The 18,286-nt window shown below is 38.2% G+C and overlaps 1 pseudogene across 1 annotated transcript; it reads left to right on the top strand.

The window, feature by feature from the left end:
- Window positions 1-11,044: 11,044 nt before the first annotated feature.
- Window positions 11,045-11,713, top strand: LOC311602599 (PRELI domain containing protein 3B-like; annotated as a pseudogene). Its single transcript has one exon. The product of its transcript is annotated as a PRELI domain containing protein 3B-like (transcript).
- Window positions 11,714-18,286: the final 6,573 nt, after the last annotated feature.

The raw sequence follows: 18,286 nt of genomic DNA, 5'->3' as shown, positions 1-18,286 counted from the left end.
TGCTTTTCTAGGAGATTCTTAGCTTATTGTGACTAAAAGCCAATCTTTTACAATGTGTAGGCATAGGCTGGGGAAATGGATTAGCAGATGAGAATGCTTACTACTCTTCCAGCAGGCTCAGCTCAGTTCTAGCAGTACCCATACAAGGTAGCTCACAAATCTCCTGCACCTTCAGTTCCAGGGAATCTCATGCCTTCTTTGGAACTCTAGTGGTACAAAGCACATGGATGCTAGACATACATACATGCAGGCACTCACATATGCACATCAAATAATGACAAGTGAGGCTTTAAAAAACTGTATATAATATAAGACTCTAAATGATCTCTCTCTCTCTCTCTCTCTCTCTCTCTCTCTCTCTCTCTCTATATATATATATATATATATATATATATATATATATATATATATATATATATATATATATACCTCACACACAAACTTCTGATAATATATACTTCTTGGGATTAGGAACATTTCAATATACTAACAGCTATATCTTTAATACCTAACGTATGGTAGACATTTAATAAATATTTGCCAAATGAGTTAATGAGTAAATGAGCAAGATATATATTTTGAAGTTGTCATAATACAGGATAACATAAGGGTTTTGGACTGTTCTAAGGTTACCTCTATTCAAGAAGCATGATTCAGGAGTAAATATCAAATTAGTTGTTTACGTATTATTGCATCACACCTTAGGCTGCTGTACACTACTGTATACTACTACTCCCCTAAGGGAACGGGCAAATGGAGTTCATTCATATTTTTGAGTAAGATCTAGGCAGAACTTTGTCAGTTCTCATTTTCTCATAGCCTTTTTTCTATGAAAGAGGTCTTCTTTCTCTGGCCTGAGGAATGCTCAAGATAGTTTAATACAAAACAGCTCACACCAAATTATTACCTTTTAAAAACGCCTCAGGGTTTAATCAGTCTTGTTTTATCTTTGATGATGATCATCATAGGTGGATGAAATCTTTAAAAATGACCCAAATAATCAAGAGTTGTAAGGCACACATGCATTTTTATCTATATACACAAGAAGAAGAAAAGAAGAAGGAGAAGAAGAAGAAGAAGAAGAAGAAGAAGAAGAAGAAGAAGAAGAAGAAGAAGAAGAAGAAACCTCTACTTTCTCAACTTGAAATGAATAAATCAGCAAGGCAGGTCTCTTTTGGAGTTTAATTTGGTTTTAATGTTTTATGAGGCTTACACCAAGGAATATTAATGTCATATGCAGAACAAGTCACTTGAGCCTTTCATACACAGCAAAAGTTTTCATCTGAGCTGAGAGATAATCTTTCTTAATAATATCAACATAGTCAATGGAAGTCATAATTAATTCATACACCATGAATGTAATTAGCATTCAAATGAAAGAAATGACTGCTATGCCAAAAACAAGTCTACTCCATTATTATATCTGGTACAAATAAAATGTACTGAATTTCTCCTATTATTAACTGTAGGCACAGTGTGAGTACTCCTTTCTAAAACTGTCCTTTCATTTTAAAACCAAAAGCCAAAAAGAAACTACTAGTCTGTCTTTAACAGCAAGTTTGTCCCATAACATTTAGTTATGAAGTGCAACCAATCCTCTCTACCTTTATGTATTTATAAGCAATCAAGTTCAAATTGCATCTTTCACTGATTTATAGATAAGAAACCTGAATACCTTAAAAGTCCTAATACTTTTATTTATAGCAATTAATATCATCAAGTAAGAGATGATTATCCACTGGTGATAAGAGTACCAGCATAGGAATAAGAAGCAATATCATAAGGCTTAGTGTCATTCCTTTGTTGTAAAATATTTCTGCAATAAGCACTGAAGAAATGAGAAGGTCACTCAAAGACTATTGGTAGGACACCACAAAACAAGAGACTTAAAGACAAAGAACATTTGACTAACTAACCACTTATCTGCTGCTTGATAACAACCAGAAAGAATCATTGACATTATCAATGTTGAAATGGAGCGAAATATGAAGGAAATAAAATCACAAATATTATGTGTGAGCTTCGATCAAATTCTTATCCTCCCTCAAACTTCCAAGTAGCCTACTTCACTAGAGATGGGCTGAACTGTTATCACTGTAGCTATCAAGAAGGTAATGAGAAACAGAATAATTATGGTTTGCTTAATCTCAAGTAATGTGTACCTCAATAAAAATTAAAACATATTTCCCATCTTAGTAGTTCTCAAAGTGTGGTCTCAAAAAATAAACAGTCTCAGCATAATTTGATCTTGTAAGAAATGGCAGTTCCTGGTTGCACAAAAGGAATAAAGGTTTAGAAACTCTGGTATAACAGCCCAGCATTCAATAATAATGGTTAGATATACTTGGACTTATACAATAGATATGCTGCTAAAATGGCTATCAATACCAATTTACTGCTTGCTAATAAAATATACATTTAAAAAATTTAAAGCTCTAAAAATGTGTTTATATCAATTGCAGAAAAATAATTGATTTGGCAGCAGCATTCAAGAGCCACTCAAACAAAAACTCTCAGTAAACATGTAATGAGGAATTTATTGAATTTTGTGAAAATTACCAACAAAACCTGCAGCTTATATCATCAAAGTTAAGGATCAAATAAGGTGATATTTTTTACCTAGGTTTAAGAAGTGAGCAAGAGTATCTTAACATAATGCTGGAAGCCCCAGCCAGAATCATTGAGCAAGAAAAAATAATTAAAAACCATAGAAATAGGAAAGAAAAAAAGGGCGGGTGTGGTGGTGCATGCCTACAATCCCAGCACTTGGGAGGCAGAGGTAGGCGGATCTCTGGGAGTTCGAGGCCAGCCTGTTCTCCAAAGAGAGCCCAGACCAACAGACCAACCGAGGCTACACAGAGAAACCCTGTCTCAAAAAGAAGAAGAAGAAGAAGAAGAAGAAGAAGAAGAAGAAGAAGAAGAAGAAGAAGAAGAAGAAGAAGAAGAAGAAGAAGAAGGAAAGAAAAAACATCTATATTGAAAAGCTAAAGAATATAAAAAAACAAAAATACAACAAGCCCAAATAAAGACTAACACCTTCTATAACTAACAATTGAGTGCAACTCACATAATGCAATCTCAACATAACAAACCCAAATGCGTTTCTATTTTCTATCAATGAGTATGTGGAGACTAAAATATAAATCACAGTATCATTTTTGTGCTCATTCAAAATATAAAATACTCAGGCTTAATATAACACAAAATGTAAAGATTTTATGTGCTAAAACTAGCAATCCCTGATGAAAGAAATAAAATCCAAAATAAAAATTGACATATACTGTGTCTTTTGGCATGAAAAGATGAAGATATTAGTTCTCCACAAATAAATTATACTTTAATGCAACTTATATCAAAATCCACTGAGGGACACGTAGGCTGTTTCCATGTTCTGGCTATTATGAATAAGGCTGCTATAAACATGGTTGAGCGTACGTCCCTGTTGTGTGAAAGTGCATCTTCTGGGTATATTCCAAGGAGTGGAATAGCTGGGTCTTAAGGAAGCCCTATTCCCATTTTTCTGAGAAAGCACCAGATAGATTTCCAAAGTGGTTGTACTAGTTTGCATTCCCACCAGCAATGTAGGAGTGTTCATCTCTCTCCACATACTCACCAGCATATGGTGTCAGTTGAGTTATTGATCTTAGCCATTCTGATGGGTGTAAGATGGAATCTCAGTATCGTTTTGATTTGCATTTCTCTGATGACTAAGGAGGTCGAGCATTTCTTTAAGTGTTTCTCCGCCATTTGATATTCCTCTGTTGAGAATTCTCTGTTTAGTTCTGAGCCCCATTTCTCAGTTGGGTGATTTGATTTGGTAGTGTTTAATTTCTTGAGTTCTTTATATATTTTGGATATTAGACCTTTGTCAGACAAAGGGTTGGTGAAGATCTTTTCCCAGTCTGTAGGCTGTCGCTTTGTTCTCTTGACAGTGTCACCTGCCTTACAGAAGCTTCTCAGCCTCACGAGGTCCCATTTATTAATTTTTGACATTAATGCCTGGGCTGTTGGTGTTCTGTTCAGGAAGTTGGTTCCTGTGCCTATGTGTTCCAGACTCTTCCCGACTTTTTCCTCTAACTGGGTTAGTGTCTCTGGTTTTAGGTTGAGGTCTTTAATCCATTTGGACTTGAGTTTTGTGCATGGTGACAAATAGGAGTCTAATTGCATTTTTCTACATGTAGACATCCAGTTAGACCAGCACCATTTGTTGAAGATGCTGTCATTTTTCCATTGAATGGATCTGGCTTCTTTGTCAAAAATCAAGTGACCAAATGTGTATGGATTCATCTCTGGGTCTTCAGTTCGATTTCATTGATTCATAATAGCCAGAACACAGAAACAGCCTACGTGTCCCTCAGTAGAAGAATGGATAAAGAAACTGTGGTACATTTACACTATGGAATACTACTCAGCTATTAAAAACAAGGAATTTCCAAAATTTGTGGACAAATGGATTGATCTAGAAATTATCATAATGAGTGAGTTTACCCAGAAACAAAAAGAGTCAAATGGTATATACTCACTTATATCGAGACACTAGTCCAAGGGGTACGTCCCCCTGAAAAACTTTACCTACCAGGAAAGTGGGTCAGAGGGGAGGACATCCTATTGAGACTCTAGGGGTGAGAAGCCTGGGAGAATGAGGAAATAGAAGGATCCAGAGGGTCCTGGAAAACTACAGGCAGATCCGGGCCCTGGGGACTTCCTCAAACTATGGCAACAGTGAAGGAAAATATAGGCAGTAAACTTCGAGCCCCTACCCAGTCTAGCCGACGGACAGGACATTCTCCACTGTTAAGTGGAGAAGGAGATCTGACTTTCACACAAACTCTGGTGCCCCATATTGGACCATGTCCCTTGGATGGGGAGGCCTGGTGGCACTCAGAGGAAGGGTAGCAGGCTACCAAGAAGAGACTGGATACCCTAGGAGCATATACAGGGGGAGGAAGTCCTCCTCAGTCACAGACATAGGGGAAGGGAGTAGGGGGGGAAGCGGGAGAGAGGGAGGAATGGGAGGATACAAGGGATGGGCTAACAATTGAGATGTAATATGAATAAATTAATAAAAAAGTAACAAAAAAGATGTAATCTGAATAAATTATTTATGTAAAAAAATTTTTAAAAAATCCAAGAAAGATATCTTGCAATTGTGGGAGAAGTTATTCTAAAATATAAAATTTGAATAAAATAAAAGCACTTGAACAAGGACTCAGCAGATAGTAAAAGATAGATCTTTTATGTATTACTACTATTACTAATAGTAACAATAGCACTCACTATATTGACATGAAAGTTCACAGACTTTACAAGTTATGTTACAGAAGTGGGAGAAAGGCAGGTAATGAAGATAGTCTCTCAAAATGGTTCATGGAACAAATTTGTAAAACACATAAGGAAAACTTTTGACAGTGAAGGAAATCTGAGTAATAACCATAAAATGAATTCACATCATGGGGCAGTTTGACAAATACTTTACTATGAGTATAATAAAAAAATGAGTTTTTGGCTGTCTAATCCAAATCACTCTCTCCCTCCCTCCCTCCCTCCTCTCTCTCTCTCTCTCTCTCTCTCTCTCTCTCTCTCTCTCTCTCTCTCTCTCTCCTCCTCCTCCTCCTCCTCCTCCTCTCCTCCTCCTCTTCCTCTGCCTCGTCCTCCCTCACCACCACCACCACTACCACCACTACCTCTTCCACCTCCTCTACCTCCTTCCCCTGCTTTACTGATTTCAACAGAAAACTTGACAAAAACCCACCACAGGATGATCATGGAAAGAAGTCCAATTGGAAAAAAATGATCCCTGCCAGGGGAGGTTAATGGGCTTAAACCATTTATTTCTTTTAAGGGATTGTCTCCTGGAATAGTGGTAGTTTTTAGAACTGCAGGATATTTTATACTTTACAAAAGAAACCACAGCATACTAGGAAGGAAAATAAAGAAAGGAAAGTCTTGTGAACCACAAAGCAGAAGAAGAACCTTAAAAGAGAAGAGAGATACTCATGTAGTTCCCCTCAATCTGAGATTTGAGCCCCTTGTCAGCCTCAATGTCTATGTTCAGAAAAAATACCCGATAAAAATAGAGGTATTCTCAGTCATATCAAGTATCATAACTTGATTAGAGAAGAGACAGACCTAGCAAAGCACAGTTCTGGGTGAATCTGTGAAAGCATTTCCTGAGAGGATGAAGTGATGAGAGCTTTGAATTAAAAATGGTTTAGCCTGTTGATGTTTAAATTTAGACTAGATTGTTGAGTGCTTGTAGAAATGCAGAAGGTGGCATCTAGGTAGAAGTGGAATACTGTTGGACTTCCTTTGAAGGGTAATTTACTGGTTTAAATCTGGTTAGCTTCTTCTTTCCTATAAAATTCACCTTAAAACAACCTCCAATTCTTCCCTACAGTCTTTGCTTGATGCTGTCATTTTGGGTTAAATGTTATTCTTTATTTAAAGTTTTTTTGTCATCTTTTTGTCAACGGAAATAAGCCCAAATATCATAGCATGACAACACCTGCTATGGAACATTTACTCTTCCTCTGAGACTGCTTTGTTCAGCTACAAGGAATCCATCAAGTTTTTCACTGTCACTCTGATGTGCATTCCACATACTGTTTCCATAGGCTACAAAGTTCTTCCTGTACTTAGAAAGTGTTTAAGATCAACTAACAGATTACATGCTAAAATTTTTTCTTCCTACACATTTCAGAATTATTTCCTGACACTGTTTTTGCTGCTGCTGTTGTTGTTCCTATTGTTATTGCTGCTTCTTTTCATCTGGGTTATTAAGAACAGAATCAAGAAATGATCATAATGAGTGAGTTAACCCAGAAGCAGAAAGACTCAAATGGTATATACTCACTTATATATGGACACTAGCCCAAGGGGCCTGTCCCATGAAAGTATTCACTCACCAGTAAAGTGGGTCAGAGGGGAGGACATCCTATTGGGTCTCTAGGTGAGAGAAGCATGGGAGAATGGGGAAATAGAAGGATCCAGAGGGTCCTAGGAACCTACAAGAAGAACATTAAGATGGGCAGATTTGGGCCCAGGTGTCCGACACAAACTCTGGCACCAGCCAAGGACAATACATGCAGTAAACTTCAAACCCCTACCCAGATCTAGCCAATGGATAGGACACTCTTCACAGTTGAGTGGAGAGTGAGGTCTGACTTTCACACAAACTCTGGAGCCCCGTATTTGACCACATCCACTGGATGGGGAGGCCTGGGGTCACTCAGAGGAAGGATAGCAGGCTACCAAGAAGAAACTTGATACCCTATGTGCATATACAGGGGGAGGAGGTCCCCCTCAGTCACAGTCATAGGGGAGGGGAGTAAGGGGAAAATGGGAGGGAGGGAAGAATGGGGGGATGCAAGGGATGGGATAACCATTGAGATGTAATATGAATAAATTAATAAAATATATTTAAAAAAGAACAGAATCAACATAGATGTACATCAACTGATGGGTGCATAATTCAAATGCAATATGTATATACAACGAGACAAAATTTAGCTGTTAAGAAAAATGAAATTTATGGATAAGTGGATGGGACTGGGACCAAATTAGAGACCTATAAACAAATGCCACACATGTCTATCTCATGGGAATCCTAGCTTTGAGTCTTTAGATTTGTGTGTCTAATTTATAGAAGCCAGAAAACTAGAAAGTGGTCATGGAGGAGGGTGCCCTTCAACTCCCTTGTTATGCCCCTTAGCCTTTCACACCAGCAGTGCTCCCCTATGCCTCCCTTAAGACCGCCATCATTAATAGAAGACAAGTAAGACAATGTTTCATCATGTCTCAACAGACAGCAACTGGAAAGTCTCTGACCTATGATGTCTTCTTAACAATGACTAACTCTAATTAAAATTAACACATACGTTTCATGTGCTCATATGTCATCTGGTATTATACTATGTAATAGAGTATTTAGTAATAACGCATGTATTTAATTCAAGGTGGCATTAGTCTACAACTTACCTTTTTACTCAATATATTTTCATTATTTACATATGTTACTATCTATAATTGTACTAGTCATTTGAATTACCATCTATATATACAATCAATCATTCTCTTATTTTTGGACATTTAGATTATTTTCAATTTTTTAATTAATTTATTCAGATTACATCTCAATTGTTATCCCTTCACTTGTATCCTCCCGTTCCTCCCTCCCTTCCTCCCTCTTTCACCCAAGTCCCCTCCTCTAGGTCTGTGACAGAAGGGGACATCCTCCCCCACTATATGGTCGCAGCTTATCAGGTCTCATCTTGGTAGCCTGCTTATTTTTCTCTGAGTGCCACCAGGCCACCCCACCAAGGGGAAGTGGTCAAATATGGGGCACCAGAGTTCATGTCAGAGTCAATTTTTTAAATTATTACCAATATCACTGTAGTTATCACTCATATACACACACAAGCATACACAATATACACACACATACACACTCATACACAAACATACACACACACACACACACACACACACACACACACACACACACACACACACACACACCCCTTCTTGTGCTATATCTCCTGGAAAGATGCTAAGAATTTAAACTTTTGAGTTACTGAATGTGTATGATTTGCACAATTATCCACCAATGCAGCTGATTCATTTTGCATGGATGTCACTAGTCTTGAGATCAGTTTAAGGGACGATTAAACATAATGGCTCATATATAACATTCCTGTGGATATTATTTTGTCCATTTCCACCTTATATTGATCAACTTTCATATTTAGGAGAAATTTTAAAACAAAAGGCAGTACTTTGATATTTTTATGTACACTTCCCTGGCTGAGCATTTTCCCCTGACCTTTATCCTCCTGTTTCTGTGAATTGAGTTGTTAGCACAGAGCTTTCATGATTTTTCTGGGAGGGTTTGTTAGTATTCTTTCACAGAATTCTTTAGACATTCCCAATGCTAATGTTGTGTCTTTCATATTTTTAGTAAGAGTTTCATCCAGTCTGTGTCTTGTCTTTAAATTTTTCCAGTAGCATATTTTGGGGAACAGCTTTTTTCAAAATAATAGCATGTATTTATTTATCCTTTAACCATTTCATACACATAAACAATATATATTTTTCATATTCACCTTCAGTTCCTGACTCTCACTCCCCCAGATACGCCTAAATCAGTTTTAATTTGATCTGCTCAATTGTGTCTAACTTTTCCTTTCTAATTTGTGCATTTTGTACATTACTAACAAGATGTTTGCAACCAAAGCATCATCACAAGATTTTCCTAAACTTTGGAATTCCATCTGTTTTGCTCTTTTTTAGTGGTCTTCAAACTTGGACCTATACCCACATCAGGTGATAATGAAAGTTTTCATATATATAGTTCCACAGAAGTAAACATCTTACATACACATATGCATACACACAAGTGCAAATAATAGTTACAAATTTTGAATTAATTGAGTCAATGGATGCAACAGAAATATTCTAGCAGTGGTATTATACTATAAGCCTGAAAGATACCTTCTTTAAGACAAGAGCATACATAAGAACTCTGTATTATTCCTCACAAGTGTATGCAACTCTACAAACATATTGTTGTAAAAAGCTGTTCTTTAAAGGTAATAGCTAAAACCATGTTAACCACAGCAGGCATGATATCCACAAGTGATCCTCAAGATCAAACCTGTTGATACTTTCTCATAGAATGGGGTGAGTCATTAGATGCTCATTTGAGAGTCCAGCTACTTATTCCTGCACCTCTTCCCCAGCTGCCAGTAATTCTGCTCTGGCTGCACATGGTCACCAGAGGTTAACTGAAGAAAGATGGCTCAGAGCTTAAGAGCACTGGCTGCTCTTCCATAGATCCTGCGTTCAATTTTCAGCAATCACATGGTGGCTCACAACCATCTATCATGATATCTGGTGCCTTCTTCTGGCATGGAGGCATACATGCATGCAAGACACTACATACATTCTATATATGTATATTTTTTAAAAGAAGGAACTCATCTATACAGATATGGGGAAGATGACATTCATCCTGAGGTAAAAATATTTTGGTGATACCACTGATTTGAGTTGCCCCATTCCTGTCAAAGTACTTCCTCATTCATGTTCTCATAAGTAAGCGTAATATACTCAGTTTACAAAGCCAGACTTGGGTAGAATTATAACTTTGGTCAGTTGTTGAGGGCACTATCTGAGTTGAAGAGACTTCCACATCTGTCCAGGAAAAACTATTACAACAGTGTCAATTTAAAAAAATCTTCCTGAAAAAATCCTTGTTCTTCTCCTTGTCCCCCTCCATCTTTCTGGCACATACTAGGGAAGTGGCTTTTATCACTCACAAGCATCTCCAGCCCGAAGACAGGACAATATGGTGCTGAAAATAGATCAGGAGCAGTGCTTGCTGAGCATGATATGGATCTGCGTTCCAACTACAGCACTGTATCTTTCTAAAAAGAAAGCTGGGAAAGCATCTCAGTTGGTACAGTGTTTGCTGAGCATGCAGAAAGCCCTGGGTTTCATCCTAGCATCATGTAAAGTAGGCATGGTGATGTGTATCTGTGATGCCAGCATTGGAGGGCTGGAGAAATAGAAGCAGAAGCTCAAGCTTATTCTCACGTGTAGAGTGTATTTGAGGTCTGCTTGGAATACACAATAGCATGTCTGTTAAAACAACAATAAAAAAAGACTTTACTAAATTGACAATACTTTGGCTTATTTTTTTAAAAATATAATTTATTTAATTTTATTTTATGTGCATTGGTATGGGGGCAAGGGTGTCAGATCCCTTGGAACTGGAATTCCAGACAGTTGTGAGCTGCCATGTGGGTGCTGGGAATTGAACCTGGGCCCTTCGGAAGAGCAGACAGTGCTCTTAACCGCTGAGCCATCTCTCCAGCCCTGGCTTATCGTTTTTAAGACTAATAATATTGACCCTTCCAGGCGTTCTTGCGCCAGGCCCCATGGCACCTAAGCTGTGAGGCGAGCCGCCCGGGATAGGGTGGGGCTGGTGAACTTGTGTGCCTAATTGTCCCTGGACGCTGGGGGACACTGGCTGGCATCTGGCACTATGGAGATCTGGACTTCAGAGCACGTCTTTGACCACCCATGGGAAACAGTTATGACGTCTGCAATGCAGAAATACCCAAACCCCATGAACCTGAGCGTGGTTGGTGTTGATGTGCTGGACAGACAGACACATCGATTCCTCTGGAAAGCTGTACAGCCACAGACTGCTCAGTACAGAGTGGGAGTCTCTTATTGGTGCAGCAAGAACGAAAACATATGTACCAGAGCATTCTGTAGTTGACTCGGTGAAGAGGAAGATGGAGCGCAAATCCACTAACATCTCATTTACAAATATGGTCTCAGGCTCACATACAAGCTGCATCCCCCAGGACTCAGAAAAAACTGTCCTGACCCAGGAAGCCACTGTCACTGTGAAAGGAGTCAACCTCAGCAGCAACCTTGAGGGACTCACGGCAAGCACCATATCTTTCAATGCCGACAAAGGCCGAGAAGCCATGGAATGGGTGATCCATAAATGTAATGCTGAGGTTGAAGAGTTGACAGCATCAGCGAGAGGAAGCCTAAGGCCAATGGCAGCGGCGGCGGCGGCGTTGGTATAGAAATGACAGTGGAGACTCGTGTGCAGCCACAGGGCCCAGGACTCTTCAGCTGACAGCATATTTCTTTGTTATTTAGAAGATACAACCATTTTAGGCAGATTTTATTTTATTTTATTTTATTTTATTTTACTGAGCTGGGGAAAGCTGTGACTTTCGATCAGAACAAAAGGTCAGAGCTTCTTTATTTATTTATTTTTATTTTTATTTTATTTTTATTTTTTAAATTTTTATTAATTTATTCTTGTTACATCTCAATGGTTATCCCTTCCCTTGTATCTTCCCATTCCTCCCTCACTCACATTTTCTCCTTATTCCCCTCCCCTATGACTGTTCCTGAGGGGGACCTCCTCCCCCTGTATATGCTCATAGGGTATCAAGTCTCTTCTTGGTAGCCTGCTGTCCTTCCTCTGAATGCCACCAGGAAACTGGGACAGAGGGGAGGACATCCTATTGGAACTCTAGATGAGAGAAGCATGGAAGAATAGCAAAGTAGAAGGATCCAGAGGGTCCTAGAAACCTACAAGTAGAACATTATGATAGGCAGATTTGGGCCCAGGGGTCCCGCTCAAACTAAGGCACCAGCCAAGGACAATACAGGCCATAAACTTTAAACCCCTACCCAGATCTAGCCAAAGGTCAGAACATTCTCCACGGTTGAGTGGAGAGTGGGATATGACTTTCTCACGAACTCTGGTACCTCATATTTGACCATGTTCCCTGGAAGGGGAGACCAGGTCAGAGCTTCTAAATCAAAGGGATCATCAGATGTTGAAAGGGCGTGAAAAAGACTGACAGCGAAGAAACTGATGTTGAACTGGAACACTGCCTGGCTGTGGACCAGTCAGAAGAGCCCAGCTGCCCTGGTGTCTAGAAGCACCTGCTTGAGGAACTCACTTTACAAGGAGAAATTGTATACTTTCAAATGACATTGATTTGTATAAAATAACCTGCCCTGCTAGAAACCAGTGTTTGGATTTGGTACTTAAATAATATTTTTTTAGAGTGAAAATTAGCACTAAGGTAATATATGACTCCAGCAGAAATAGTATTTTATTGTATTAACAGTACTGTATTGATTTGCCAAATTTTGTGACTTAGTAAAGGCATTCCCTTCCTTGAATTTGTACTTTTGTCATTTTGCATGCTATACTGTGGGCTGGTTATGTTAACTGAAAAACATAAAGTCACTACCTGAAAAAAAAAGAAGATTTATAATGTTAAAACAATTCACAATCACTACAAACCTGATATGCTTCAAACTTTGCATTTGGATCTTACACTGAACCGGCCATATAGACCCCATAGTCTCTAGAATGCTGAACAGCTGTGATCACAAGGGTGGGCAACCCATAGCTAGAGCTATGATGCTCAAGTGTGGTAGGCAAGAGGTTAGGTGAATGAAATGTATGTTTTACTGATAGTATTTTCATTTATGACAAGACTACCAGAATAGAATCCCACTGCAAACCAAGGAGGCATTTGCAGTGACTGAAATGTTTTATCAATGACGGTACCTTCAAACTGATTATCTAGCTTTGAAAGGGCATAACTAAAAAGAAGACTCTGTTTTGTCACGATGAATCTCTTAGACTTATTTTGTCTCCAAGAAATTTCTTTGTCCTTTCCTTGCTATCTTTCGAGATTCTCAGCATTTAAAAAATATTCGGATATTTTGACAAGTTGTTCACAATCTCATTTGTATCTGACAAAATCTTCTGAGTCAGTTTTGTTTACTTATTTGAGGAAACTAAGTCTCAAAGAGGTTTTAAAAAACTCATTCTAAGCACAGACAGCTGCTCAGAAATGATTTGATAACTCATGCTTTATAGTTGACTTATGCCTGTCAATCACCTTTTTTCAGTTTCCAAGGTAAAAGCAATTGTCCTGTTTCATTTTCTCAGTTATAAAATCTTACTCTCCTTCTGTTTTTTTTTTTTTGAGCTACATTATCAAGAAGTATTTTTCCCTTACATCTTGATTTTTATCCCATCGCCCTTATCTTCCCATTCCCACACTCCTTCCTTCTTCTGCCCTATTCCTCTCCTCAAGACCAGTATTTTATATATATATACATATATATATATATATATATATATATATATATATATATAATCTTTAGATGTAAGAAGTTTTACAATATTTCTATACTTGAAAATTCTTTACAAAATGATCTGCTTATTACATTCAATAAATATATTTAAAGTGAAATCTAATTTAATTTTTTATTTGATCAGACAATATTACATTAAAATTCAGTATTGTATTGTTATTACAGTCATTCCTAGGAAAGGGATTAGAAGCAACATACATATTTCAAGAAGTGATTATTAAACACAAAAGTTCATTAATCATGGAAATGTTCTTGTTAATAAATTGGATAATATTCCTTTTATCCAGAGAATTTATGAAGCAAGATTCAGCATATAATCAGTGTTTCTGTTCTGCTGTAATAAAATAAACAGAAACACAGAAGAAACTCATCATTTAAATGAGGGGATGAGAATGTAAGGAGCATTATTATTATTATTATTATTATTATTATTATTATTATTATTATTATTATTATCATTTCGAGACAAGATTTCTTTGTGTAGCCTTGGCTGTCCTAGTCTCACTTTGTAGACCAGGCTGGCCTCAAACTCACAAAGATCTGTCTGCCTCTGCTTCCCCAAGTGCTGGAATTACAGAAGTGTGCCATCACTCCCGGTAGCTTTATTTTTAAATGAAAAAATAAAATTTAATTTCTAAAATTTTCAATGAAAATTGTTGGCCAATTAGTATATTTCCATCTAAGTTTCACAAGAAATTTCAACTAGTATTCTCTCACTGAAAATTATTTTTAATACCCTGTCAACTGGTAATGTGTTTTGGTCTTCTTTTAATTTTATTGGTAGAAAGATTTAGAAAATCTTGTGTTATAAAGAATAAAAGGAATAACTTTTTCTTTTTTAATGTATGTTTTATTTATTATAATTTATTCACATTACATTCCAATTTTTTCCCATCACTCTTATCTTTCCATTCCCAATCTCTCTCCACCTTTTGCCCTATTCCCCTCCCCTAGACCTCTGATGGGGGGGGTCCTCCTACCCTACTGTCTGGCCACAGCCTATTAGGTCTCACCAGCATAGATTGTATCCTTTTCCTCTGTGTTCTCATTAGGCTGTCTTGCCAAGGGGCAGTGACCAAATCATGGGCACCAGAGTGCATGTCAGAGGTTCAGTAGCAGTCCCCCATCCCCTGACCCTCGTGGAGAATCAGTTGTCCACAGGTTTCATCTGAACAGGGGGTCTAGGTTCTCTGCATGGTTTGTCCTTGGTTGGTGCATCAGTTTGTTCAGACCCCCTTGTGCCCAGATATGTAGGCCTTGGTGGTCTCCCTGTGGAGCTCCTGCTCCCTCCTGGACCTTCCATTGCCCCCTCCAACTCTTCCCTACAACTCTCAGTGCTTTGCCCAGAGCCCAGTATCTTTCTTGATTTCCCGCTAGATGGCGTCTCTCAGAGGAGATATATTTTGGGCTAATATTCACTTATGAGTATATACTATGTGTGTCTTTCTGGGTCTGGGCTACCTCATTTAGGATGGATGATTGTTTCTATTCCCATTTATTTACCTGCAAGTTTTCAAGATTTCCTTGTTTTGGGGTCAGCAGTTAAGAGCACTGAATGCTCTTCCGGAGGTCCTGAGTTCAATTCAGCAACTAAATGGTGGCTCATAGCCATCTATAATGTGATTTGATGCCCTCTTCAGACATGCAGGTGTGCATACAGATAAAGCACTCATATACATAAAATAAACAAATATGTCTTTAAAAATACTTATTTGATAGGTGAGGAACATAATGAAGAAGGAAAATTAATGCCACCCAATTAGGTGAGGAGATATAAATACCAAATTGTTAAAAGGAGTCCAAGTCTACCCATCAACCATCAGGATGCCAGAAGACCAGCATTCTTTTCTAAAAGCACATTCTCATAATACTTGTTCTACACCATTTCATCTATATTTGCAAATTCATTTGCCCTAAGGCTAACTGAATAATTTGTGAGCACACCTGGTTAAATGAAAATCTAACAATGCTGGTCCAAAAGCAATCATTAAATGTACAAAATGATAAATCTTTTTTCCTTTCATGATCCCTTTGTTGATGTGCAATGATGATTTACAAATTAATCATGTAGCAAAGAAAAATGAAACATTTATAGCATTCCTGTGAATTTTACTGCTCACTTTTTAATCATACACTGAGTTTTAACAGAAATAGTAGAGAATATAGCATGTATAATACATAGAGAGACTCGCTGAAATCACACAATTTGTGTTTCATAGTTTATCCATGAATGTATAGCTCATTCTTAAGTGAGAAGAGTAGAAAAATATCTCAAGTGGTTTTATTTTACTTCATTTTTTTTCATTGCTTATTTTGTGTGGTATGGTGTGTTTATGTGTATGTGAATGGGGATGCCTGCATGCCACGATGCACATAAGGAAGTCGAGAGACAACTATTGAGAGTCAGTTCTCACCTTCACCTTGTCTAAAAACAGATTGTCTCTCGTTTCTGTCACTGGCATGATACTTCAGGCTTCCTATTCTGTGACTTTCTGGGTGATGCTTTTGTTTCTACCTTCCATCTCCCTAGGATAACAGGGTTACATGTACAGGCCACTGCATCTTTTTTTGTTTTGTTTTGTTTTGTTTTGTTTTTTTACATGGGTTTTGGAAAACAAGCTTGAGTCTTCAGGATGGCTGTCAATAATTTTGCATACCTACAAACCACCTTATTCTATATAAATTTTGCATATATATGCACTAAGAAAAGGTTTTTTTACTTTCAACTTAGTGATGAATCTGGATGGGATGAAAGGATCATTTATTCCTATTTTACTATTTTGGGTATATGCTAATACCAGGTTATAATATGAATAATAAATGATACAGTAAGAATTTTAAAGTAATTTTTATTAACTAGACTTATATTTCTTCTTTGTGCATTGAAAGAAATTCATATGTCAAATGGAAAACAACCTTTTTGGATAGTCCATGCCCTAGCCTCAGTCACAGATGTCATCAGCTTAAATTGTGAATTTGTCACCCTTCCTGTAACAAATAACATGAAATCAATAACTTAAGAAGAGAATATGTGTACTTGGGCTCCCAGTTATTAATATCTTAGTTGATGATCACTTTGTCCATTGTTTTTGGACTGGTGCAGTACATCATGGTGGGAGCATTTGGTAGAGGAGACCATTTGTTCAGTGCATGGACACTAGGAATCAAAAGACGGAGGAAGAAAGGGGCAATGACCTGGGATTTCATCTGTACTACCAACAGTGATTAAAAATTAAATAGATAAAAATTAGAAAAAAAACCTTCAAGGCAGCAAGTGTACAGCATTAAACAAAGTGAAGAGTCCTTCTGGACACAGGACTCTGTGTTACTGTAGTAGCCACACATCCACAAAGCCAGCTCTGCTCTAAATCCCTCAGTTGTGGCAATTCTTCCTGGTCATTTGCTCAGCCTCACTGCTTGTGCATGGGACTGAAAGGGGCTTTCTTGTTAGGTTCATCCTTTGTAGTAGTATCAAGGGGACTCTATTACTAAGAAGCAATGTTTGGGATTGTATAAGTACCTTAGCTAAAGTTGTCTTCTTTTTTTTAAATAAGTCTTATATTTATCATATCTGCCCACATTTTCTTTGTCGTCTTAACTCCCAAAAAAGCTAACAAACAAGCTGAAACAGAAACTCATAAATCTTTTTTTGTGTGTGCAAACTTTTCCTTATATTCCATCATTTTTGTACATTTATATTATTACACATACATAAAACAAACTACATACAACAGGGAGAACCACGTGACAATCGTGAGTTATATAAATGTTACATACATAGTTATTTGGCTATTTGTATTTTTCAAACTTGAATTAAACATCTTTCCTATCTTGTTGAGTCTAAATTTCTGAATGAAATAATGGTTGTCTTCTTATCCTTTCCTTTTGCCATCTGCTGAGGTGGCTTGGGTTTTCTAGGCTGGCAGTCTAGGGGGCAAGTCCCTTTGGAAGACAGCTGCTTTGTTTACTTACTTGGCAGACACTGTCCTCCTGGAGCTCAATTTGTCTGAGCTCTGCTACATAGCATCTGAGATTTAGCAGGGTTCCTCTGACTACTTGGTCTCCTGACAGTTATCAGCAGCACAGTAGAACAGTGGCTTGGAGGCCAGAACACTGTATCATTTTCACTCTGCTGATCCTATGTTTCCCCAGGAGGCCTGGACTTGCTCCAGTACTCAGAAGAGTACAGGGTGCTTGGAGCTTGTGATTCCCAACGCCGGGGGTGGGGCGGAGCGGGAACGGGATATCTGGCCATGATGGGAGTGTGGTGGTTGGTCTGATCTTCCCCAACTGTTCAGACTGAGGAGACCCCAAGTTGGTGTTTTGGATCAGCAGCCTGTTCACTTACTGGTCACTGCACCAATTGCTCCTCTGTTCCCCAGGGGGCCTGCACTCACTCCAGTACTCAGAGGAGTGCAGGGTACTCAAGATTTCTGATTCCCAAACCCCGGGGGACTTCCACGTGGGGATGGCTGTTTCTGATCCTCCCTATCTGTTCAGTCTGAGAAGTCCTCAAGTCTGTGTTTTGGATCAGGAACCCTTTTTACTCACCGGATTGCTGCACCAATTATCT

Source organism: Acomys minous (assembly GCF_964271855.1).
Source record: "Acomys minous genome assembly, chromosome: 7".
Classification (NCBI taxonomy): domain Eukaryota; kingdom Metazoa; phylum Chordata; class Mammalia; order Rodentia; family Muridae; genus Acomys; species Acomys minous.
Note: the sequence above shows the minus strand (reverse complement) of the source record. Positions and strands in the feature narration are given on the sequence as shown.